The 9,275-nt window shown below is 35.2% G+C and overlaps 1 pseudogene; it reads right to left on the reverse strand.

Moving 5' to 3' along the window:
- Positions 1-676: 676 nt before the first annotated feature.
- LOC118546136 (small ribosomal subunit protein eS26 pseudogene) lies at positions 677-1,034 on the reverse strand (annotated as a pseudogene).
- Between the last annotated feature and the right edge of the window lie 8,241 nt (positions 1,035-9,275).

Below are 9,275 nucleotides of genomic sequence, written 5' to 3' on the forward strand. Positions count from 1 at the left end.
AAAATATATTGTATGAAGAGTTTTTGTTAAGTCCTCACAAAAATTAGCATCAATAATGTCCCATTAGAAATAGAGTATAACAGGAAGTCACTCTCTGTCAGCGCTCAGTATTAATCTAGAGCTTACAGAGTGGTCAAGACACTGTTTTACAGTGATGACCAAGGGAGGTGGAGCCTTCCACCAAGAAGCTTACACTAAGGTGAAAAGGTCTAGACATACAGACACAACACATAAAGGTAAAATGTATTTCAGTGAATAACAAATATTATATACTAAATTAAACAGAGTGATGTGGCTATTTATTAATGCCTATGAAGTAAAAGTATTACCGTTTTAGATAAGGCCACCCAAGGTATAGCACTTTGCACTTTGGTGACCTGAAATTATATGCTGCTAATTTCATCTGTTCCTACATACTTTTACATAAAGAAATGTGTGATTTTAAATTATCTATGACATATCGATGAATGTCATTGTGCATTTTTCCCATGTTTTATAATTGAGGACTTAATGACTTTCGACTCACTGTGTCTAATCCCCCAAGGTTAACACACTAGTCCCATTTTACTAAATATCTAGCATGATTAAAATCTTTTATTTGTTTAAAGTATAATCTCCTTTTTATTTATTTTTTTCCAGAGAACAGTTTTTCTTCAGTCCTGAAGGACTTAGCTCCTTACATGGGCTTTGGTGGAGGTCATGGGGCAGTCCCCTAGGGCCTAAATCGAGGTGGGGCTGTTGGATCCTTCCATGCTTCAGGAGAGCAATTCCTGACCACGTGGCTGTGATTGGCACACCTTGCACAGTAATGGAGTTTCACGTACAGCTTGGGAAGCACATAGGCCTCAAAGAAGATTCATGCTTTGGAAATGCCCCTGATGGCGGTGGCCTCTACTATGGTCTGAATAAGGAACTTCTTAATGGACTTGGGACTTGATCTGGGGCACGCAATGGGCACAGTTGGTGCAGTGAATAAGCTGCAAGGGGCCAGGACCCTTTTTGGCACGACCATTATTCCCTCATTTCTTTGTCATCTTGGAAGCATGACCTGACAGAGTGATTAAAATATTTAAAATAAAGATTCCTCCTGGATATAACTTGTAATATTTATAATATTTATTGGACTGATGGCTCTGGAATCAGGATTAATCCTCCCTATATCGCTGACCAGAGAATGTTGGAAGACTTTTCCCAAATTCGTTCATTCACACTGTTACATATTTAAGAGGCCTCCTAACTAATAACACCAGGGACAGAAAGAAAAGTGAGGGCCAGATGCAGACATTTGGTATGATTTGTTAGCACCTAAGAAACAGAGACTATAAGAATTCCAGTAAGAAAAATATGATTTAAGTTGGCCAGAAATGAGATCACCTGCCTTCTAGGAAGATTCATAGCCTGTTGCTACACCTAAAGAATATGCTTTGGGGACCTAATCAGTTAATCCTGGATAATTCATGCAAAATAAATGAATAAAAAAGGGAAATAAAACTCTATACTGTGTCAGTTGATAAATTGTTCAACAGTCCATCTGGAAAAGAGGCATACATATAAATCAACTGGAATTTGTTATACCTTGTCTTTAAATGTGACTTTATAATACATGCCCAGTAAATTATAAGTGATGTCGAGTATGATCTATTTGTAAAATTTTTGTCATAACTTAAAAAATAAATCTAATGTTATATGTATTTTTACATTTTTTATTTGAAATAATAACATTTTTGAGATGGATGAAAATATATAGCATTTTTCTTAAATTTCTCATTTTGTTATATTAATTCATCCTTTCCTCATACAACTTTTATCGGTCATTCAATTCTTATTTGTAAAGGAAACTTCCCTATTAAGGTTTTTAGAAACTAACATCAAAAAAAAAATTATCTGTCTAAAATTTTGCCATTCCTCATGTGTGTTCTTGAAAGTCATTTTTGCAGGCTCAGCCCTCCACTTGCCAAAGGAGTTGTACCCTAATAAATTGTATTTTGTGATTATAATGTGACAGAAGTTCAATACAAAGAAAATTTGAGCCTCATTAAAATCAAATCTGTAGTGAGGAGATGAAGATAGCCTTGTAAATGGCTGTACACACACAAAAAATGTAGAGTTGGAGCACTTCAACAGCCTTTTTGACTCTTATTTCTAAAAGTAACTTCTTTGCCAGTTTCCTCAGCAAAAAAAGGAAGTGCATATTGTAGGGTTGGGGCTTTTTTTTCCCACTAATCTAAAATCAACTATTTAAATGATTTTGCCCCACTTTGTCCCCCTCCTTCCCCCATTTTAAAGACAAAGATTTTCATTTTCACTTACATAATAATAATGGCAATGAACATAGATTCTTTTTTAAAAGGAAACATATCAGCTTTTTCTGAAAAATAAAAACAAAAACCAAATAACTCTAGTTAGAGCCCAAAGCTTAGTAATAGATAGTAAAATCAACTATGAATTAGAAAACCCCATTTTTATTCTTCAACTCTTCAATTTTTTTACTGTCTCTGCAATAAGAATGAAAATATCCAGTGTTGGACAATTGCAAAATAGACTAGAGTTCTAATGATTTATATAATGCATATACCCCCCAAATGTTGAGACTGAATCCAAAAGGATAAATTGATAATTTTGAAGACATAAAAAGATAAATGCTATTTTTAAAACATTTTATTTATTTGTCAGAGAGCACACAAGTGGGGAGAGGAGGCAGCAGAGGGAGAAACAGGCTCCCTGCTGAACAAGGAGCCTGATGTGGGACTTGATCTCAGGACCCTGGGATCATGACCAAAGCTGAAGGCAGACGCTTAACTGACTGAGCCACCCAGACGTCCCAAGATAAATGCTAGTTAAATAAATTCTATATTTATATGCATTTATGAAACCCATAATTATGCCCCAGTTAATCTATGGGGTGAAAATGAATTTTTACATAAACCATTTACTTAATGAAATGTTGTACATCTATTGAATGAAGTTCCTGAAGTTAAGATGTCTATTTAACTGATGCGTCAAAGAGATGCTATAAGGTACATTTCTCTTTCTATGGGGGTTCTTGAGCAAATCTTCTGCACACTGATACGGTTGAGATATTTTATTCAAAATTAATATTGTTTACCATCATATAATGTACTTGTGGCTTTAACTACCACCACAAGATATGACAATATGTCCCAAAGAAAACAGGTCAGAAAATGTGCTCTATCTCAAACACCCTTGTGCGAAGAGGATGGTGGCAAGAAAATAAAACTTGAAGCACCTCTTCTTCACTCTATGAGACTTACTGCAAAATACCAGGGATGATATAAATAGTTTGAGTCAAGAAGCTTCATATAGCACAATGTGGCCTTGTAAATTATACTAATGGGGTGACATGGTAACAGAATGTCGATGAAAAAGAAAAAAAAATAATTAAGAATCAGAATATCAAAGATGGAATTCTTTAGCAATTATCTAGTCCAACCTGCTCATCTGAAAGATGCAGAACCTGAAACCAACAAAGGAAAATGGAATCTCATCATCCCCTCAAGAATAGTTACTATTTGGGCGCCTGGGTGGCTCAGTTGGTTAGGGGACTGCCTTCGGCTCAGGTCATGATCCTGGAGTCCCGGGATCGAGTCCCGCATCGGGCTCCCTGCTCGGCAGGGAGTCTGCTTCTCCCTCTGACCCTCCTCCCTCTTATGCTCTCTGTCTCTCATTCTCTCTCTCAAATAAATAAATAAAATCTTTAAAAAAAAAAAAAAAATAGTTACTATTTTATTGACCATTTATTATGTACTAACCACTTGCTAAACACTGAACACAGCCCTGTAAAATAGGAATTTTATAGAGGAGAAAACTGAGGCTCATTAAAGATAATGTAAGCTGTCCAAGGTCACATAGCGGTTATGGTACAGTTAGAACTTCAATCTGGTCCTGCTTGACTCCAAATCTTACAGTCTTTTTATAATTTGGTTATAATGCAAATTTCTATAGTATTCCAATCACATAGCTCCTTTGCCACAACGCTAAGTGACACACATTGGTTAATGTGACGGAGCCGCCTGACTCATACTTGGGCTTGGATACTAATATGAGTAATTTTCTTCAAAAGCCACAGTCAGGTGAGGGGTATTAAACAAAACAAAGAAAAAGAAAAGAAGAAATTGAACACAGACATTCAGGTAGTAAGCAGAAATCCTATCATTTACTGCAAGCTTATTTTAAACAAAATTGCTATTATGTATTAATTATAACATTATACCCATATAGAAATCAAATACAGTGACATTCTAGCTCTGCTCTTCACCACATAAACCTCTACATTTTATCTCACTGATGGATGCTGAGGGAAAACTGCTTTCTATTAAAACTAGGATCTTTACCTTTCTTTTGTTTGTTTTGTAATTTTTCTATGGGAATTTTAACAGAATCAAAACATATTTAGAAAGAGTAAAGTCTATGTCTTTCCTATGGGTAAAAATGGTTTAGTTATTTCTCATCAAAGTTGAGTGAGATCAGTCAGATTGACTCCCATTTGCTGACAAGAAAATGGAGGCATGAAAATTCAAAGAATCTTACTATCTAATAGCTCCCAGAGACTTTAAAGGTTATTTAATCAGCCACCTTATTTTTTGGATGAAGAAACAGGCTCAGAGTGATTAACAAATTATTTTCACTCACAATTATAGTTAGTGATAGAGTTATGAAATGACTGTTCAGCTCTTTTTTTTTTAAGATTTTATTTACTTATTTGACAGAGAGAGACACAGCGAGAGAGGGAACACAAGTAGGGGGAATGGGAGAGGGAGAAGCAGGCTTCCCGCAGAGCAGGGAGCCCGATGTGGGGCTCAATCCCAGGACCCATGGATCATGACCAAAGTCGAAGGCAGACGCTTAACGACTGAGTCACCCAGGTGCCCCTGACTGTTCAACTCTTTTTTTTTTTTTTTTAAGATTTATTTATTTATTTATTTGACAGAGAAAGAGATAGAGAGAGAAGGAACACAAGCAGGGGGAGTGGGAGAGGGAGAAGCAGGCTTCCCACCAAGCAGGGAGCTCGATGTGGGGCTTGATCCCAGGACCCTGGGATCATGACCTGAGCTGAAGGCAGTCACTTAACGACTGAGCCACCCAGGCGCCCCATGACTGTTCAACTCTTAACACTCAGTCTTATCCTGTTTTCATTGAGCCATCTTCCTCTCCATAATATTATAATTTCTATAAAGCACTCTTAAAAAACAAGAGTTTAAATAATGAAGGAAATAAGACAGATGACCGGAATCCAGAGAATCAGGGTATTCAGTCAACAAGCAATGCCATTTTGCAAAGTTTAGAATGTGGCTAATTAGAGGTTGTTTTTTTGTTTTGTTTTTTTTTTTAAGATTTTATTTATTTATTTGAGAGAGAATGAGAGACAGAGAGAGTGAGCATGAGGTGGGGGAGGGTCAGAGGGAGAAGCAGACTCCCTGCTGAGCAGGGAAACCAGATGCGGGACTCGATCCGGGACTCCAGGATCGTGACCTGAGCCGAAGGCAGTCGCTTAACCAACGGAGCCACCCAGGTGCCCTAATTAGAGGTTTTATAGACAGCACTTCCAGGGTGAAATGGAGAACTCTAAAGAAAAAATAAATTGAAAGTTTGCAATACTATGCTTGATTCTGACATTGATCACCCAAAGTTAGCACAGACTCCACAAGTTAGGGGCATGGTCCACAACAAGACTGCCCTTACGTCAGCTACAAGTTTGGGGATCTCTTGTCTACTTGCATTTCTGATTAACTGCTTACAAATTTGAAGCATAATTGATTGAATTTTTGGCCACATGACTGAACTCAATCCCCAGACCCTCTCTCCTTTCCAGGTGTCAGGAGATCATGTTACATGAGGCTCAAAGCCCCAAATCAATAACCACACAATTCTTCTTTTTGGTATGACCAGTCGCTATACTGAATCATTGTTGGCATAAATTCAGGTGTGGTCCAAGGGCCCATCATCAATAAAAAGACATTCCCATATCTTGGGAAATCCCAAGGTTTAGAAGTTTCCTCCCAGGAACCATGAACAGAGATCAGACAAATTCTTTATTCTACAAAAAGGTGTACATATTGAATTAAGGGGGTATGTTTTTCTTGCTCCCAAAACCTACCATGCTGATAAGACAAACTATTTGACCCATGGTAGCCCTAAATAAAGGATGAGTACTGCTCTCCAGACCTTGTGTAATTATGTATACAATAAGTACCTTTTTACTATTGCCAGTCCAAAACTGCAAACACCTCAGTAAATTCCTTGAGTTTCAATCTATTAAAAAACAAGATGTTAAGGAATGTGGAAGTAGTTTTTACTACCAGTCACACACATCACTGAAATAACCAAGCACTTAATAAACACACAAACAGCCCTTCAACCACAAACAAATCTAAAGCCTGAATCTGACAAAACCCATTAGCTGAGAATATTGTAATAATCCTACTAATTAATGGACTGCAAAAGGCTTCCAGATGGCATAAACAAATACACTTAATTATGGTCCATCATTCTTGCTTGTACTTAGAACCTCCAGCATTGTAGGACAATTCTGAAATTTATATGGTTATGAATTATTGTTGTGCCATATGGAAATGCAATTTTGATAGAATTGCACATTTAAAAATCTACTTATTCAACACATAACTTTTAAAATTTTTGTGCTTATAAAAATTTTAAGTCATAAATTTCTAAACCAGAATGTTAATGGACTTTTTAATCTTCTTGCACAAATTACTTATTCAAGAATCATGTCATACTTAGTAAATAAAGAGCAAATAGCAGATTCATTTATAGAACTCCACAGTATGCTCACACACACACACACACACACACAAAGGCAAAACAAAACAAGACTAAAAGCCAAAGGATCTCTTTTAATTTGCTTGGCGTGATCAAGTAAACATGTTTTTTCCTTGATAACACCTATTTCTCATGTTACATCGATTGTCATTGTTATTAATATACCAAAATGATTCTCCCCCAAAAAAGCTGTGGATTTCTTTGAGGGCCAATTATCTTTCAAATACATTTATTTAAGATGTTTTAGTAGCATCTGTGAAAATAAAATATGGTGAAAAGAAGTTTCTGACTTTTTGGTATTTTCTTGTTAATCTCTTATAAAAACCAATCTGTAATACTTCATTGGAATGATACATGAGGAATGATAGGGTTCATCATAATTATTTAGCAATACCATTTGTACTAGAGTTATTGGGCCACCTGATTGGAATAAAACAAATGATACTTAGTGCATCCTCCAGTCATATCCAATTCTACCACCATTGGTAGACATGAGACAGGCAGAGTCCCGTGGAGACGTCGTAAGTAGGAATAAGCCATCAAAGCATCCTGTATGTACAGATACTTTCCCATCTGCATTTTGATATTATTCATTATTACTCAAGCTTAGTATTTTAAATGATGTTTGAGATAAATCCAACATCCATTTAAAACAAGGCACTTTGTAAGTTATCTCAGGCAACCAGTATAATTTGAGATCATTAAAAACATTAGATGGCCATCAGGGAAATGCAAATCAAAACCATTTCACACCCTCTAGGATGAATATAATAAAAAAGACAGACAATAGCAAGCATTAGAGAGCATGTAAAGAAATTGGAAGCTTCATACAATGTTAGTAGAGATGCAAAATGGTTCAGAGAAATACTTTGGAAAATAGTATAGCAGTTCCACAAAAGCTTAAATGAAGAGTTACCACATGACTCAGTGATTCAACTCCTAGATATGTATCCAAAAATAAAAAGATATATCCACATAAAAACTTGTAAACAAATGCTCATTACAGTCATAACAGCCAAAAAGTGGAAAACCCAAGTGTTCATCAACTGATGAGTGGATAAATAAAATGTGCTATACTTATACATTAGAATACTACCTGGTAATAAAAAAAAAAATGAAGTACTGGTACATGCTACAATATAGACAAACCTTTAAAACATATGGTAAGTGAAAAGAAACAAGACACAAAATAATACATATTACATGATTCCATTATCTGAAATGTTCAGAATAAGACAATTTGTGGAGGAAGAAAGTGGTTGCCCAGGGCTGGAGTAAAGTTAGAGGAATAAAATGACTACCAATGCGTTTAGAATGTCTCTTTGGGCTGATAAAGAGGTTCTAACATTGATTGTGGTGATGATGGTTGTACAACTCTGTGAATATGCTCAAAACCACTGAATTGAACCACTGAACTGTGTGAATTGTATAGCATGTGAATTATATCTCAGTAAGTTTGTTATTTTAAAAACTTACAAATATTTCTTACAATTTTCTTTTAGAATTAATGTGCTTAGAATTAATTGAAGTTCTGTTTCACCTTCTCTCAGAATATATTTTAATGTAAGAGGCAAAGTATATAATGAATCAAAAATAAGAGACAAGTGATCGTTAAGGTGGTATTAAATAATGAAATCCTAAAATAATAAAAAAATGGATAAAAAAACCATTTTAAATAAAAATTGTCACTGTATAGAGGTGGATGAGGATAAAGATGAAGCTACTGGATGAAGCAAATGTAACTCCAGTTACTTTAATATTCTATAGTGCTTTTGACTAAAAATGGAAAATCAGATTAAAATGAATCCATTTGTGGTTTGGAGATAGAGTGAGGGGAATAGGCATATAATCAGGAGCTCTTCCATTTATTTAGAAAACTTAATTTTTAAAAAATTTTTCTTATTTTTTTCCTTTCATAACTTAAAACTTTAATCAAAATTTTATCTCTTTTCAAGACCTCTCAACTGCACAATTTCTTTTACTCACTAATATCTACTGAGGCACATACTGACATACTAAACGATAAAGTGAGTATTTTGTAGGTAAGTATTTATACACTATTGTGCATTGTTCAGATTAAGTGAAGAGACTCTTCCAAGATCCACATGCAGAAAGAGGGACAAACAAAAGCAAGGAAAGAAGATTCTGGGAGGGATTATCTTGTGACGTGAAGGGAAGGAACTACTGATATAGGAAAATCAATAGGAAATAAAAATGAGAAAGTACAAATAAACCAAAGTAGATAGGCTATGTCAACACCAGAGATGGAAAGAATATCTAACACAAATTTGTGCTTATTTTGTACAAGTAATTTTTTGAAAAAATATTGTTATGAGATCATGTATTTTTATCATGAAACATCAAATGTATGTTTTATAAATGTTTAGCAACAATTATTTAATGGGAAATATATATAATGATTAATATCAGGGAACCACTAAATCTTTTCCTACATCTTCAGCCTCCATATCATCAAT

Source organism: Halichoerus grypus, chromosome 1 (genome assembly GCF_964656455.1).
Source record: "Halichoerus grypus chromosome 1, mHalGry1.hap1.1, whole genome shotgun sequence".
Classification (NCBI taxonomy): Eukaryota; Metazoa; Chordata; class Mammalia; order Carnivora; family Phocidae; genus Halichoerus; species Halichoerus grypus.